Below are 1,307 nucleotides of genomic sequence, written 5' to 3'. Positions count from 1 at the left end.
ATCTTCAGTGAATCTATACCTCTCGCTCCACCACATTTCCCTTGCTTGCCTACACTCTCTCTTTGTAGTTCATTCCTTAATTTCTTATATTTTGCTACACCTTATTCAGTATTGTTGGTTTTCCATTTCCTTTTTTCCTTTACTTTTGCCCATATTTCTTGTGAGATCTAGGGTTTCCTCACTTCTGTTCCTTTGAAGCCTACAATTTCTGTTGTTGCTCTGGTGATGGTTTCTTTAATAAACTTCCATTTTTCTTCTATTGTTTTGTTTTCATTAAGGTTTTTTTTGTACCACTTCGCCTATTGTTGTCTTTGAATTTTTGCTTTGCTTCTTCTTGTCTTAATAATTCTAAATTCCACTTCTTCCTGTTGCTCCTTTTCTTTAGTGTTTTAAATTTTAGTCTGCTCTTTAACATTACAAGATTGTGATCACTATCTACATCTGCACCTGGGTAAGCTGTGGACTTTCTGACTTGATTTTGATATCTTTCTTTTACTAGGATATAATCTAGCTGATATCTATTTGGTCTCCTGGGCTCTTCCTTGTATACCTTCTTCTTTTGGGAACTTGGTACCATGTATTTGTGATGATGAGTTTCTCTTGTCTGCAGAAATCTACAAGGTGCTGCCCTTGTTCATTTCGGTTTCCCAATCCATAATTTCCAATGATCTTCTCTTCTCTTTCTTCTCCTACCACCGCATTCCAATCTCCCATGATTATCACATTGAGGTTTGATGGTGTGTCCTTGAGTACTTCCTTCAGTTGTTCATAGATGTCTTCTACTTCCTGTTCCTCATGGTTTGACATTGGCACATAATCCTGGACGATCAGCATGTCTGTTGGTACTGCTGCTATTCTTGCTGTTATTATTCTCGTACCTATGACTCGTACGTCTGTTATTTCTTTTCTGATTTTTCTTTCCATAATTACTGCTACTCCTCCTTAACTGTTTGTGGCGCCAGAGTGAATTACTCTGAATTCATCACTCCGGAAGTCTCCTCTTTCTTTCCATCTGACTTCAAGCTTAGTCCTAAAATCTTGAATTGGTATCGTCTCATTTCTTTTTTAATGCATTCCAACTTTCCTGTCTGGAGCAGAGTTCTGATGTTCCAAAGTTCGTGTAAGGATTTCGTTGGTTGACGGCCTGAGAAGCCTTACATCTCCTCCTGCCAGACACGACACCTGGCGCTTGACTAACCAAGGTCTTGTTGGAGTCATCCGCTGAAGAAATGTGTGGAAAATTCATGAGTGCTAAAATGTGGCATAGATAATGTGGTAGTTTCCCCTTGCTCTCCACATCGCAATAG

At 39.0% G+C, this 1,307-nt stretch overlaps 1 pseudogene; it reads right to left on the bottom strand.

Annotated features, from left to right (window-relative positions):
• Positions 1–507: 507 nt before the first annotated feature.
• On the bottom strand, positions 508–924 carry LOC150078581 (protein CFDP2 pseudogene; annotated as a pseudogene).
• Positions 925–1,307: the final 383 nt, after the last annotated feature.

This window comes from Mastigoproctus giganteus, chromosome 11, assembly GCF_048544385.1.
Source record: "Mastigoproctus giganteus isolate SK-2022 chromosome 11, ASM4854438v1, whole genome shotgun sequence".
In the NCBI taxonomy this organism is placed as follows: Eukaryota; Metazoa; Arthropoda; class Arachnida; order Uropygi; family Thelyphonidae; genus Mastigoproctus; species Mastigoproctus giganteus.
This window is presented reverse-complemented; position numbering and strand designations above follow the sequence as displayed.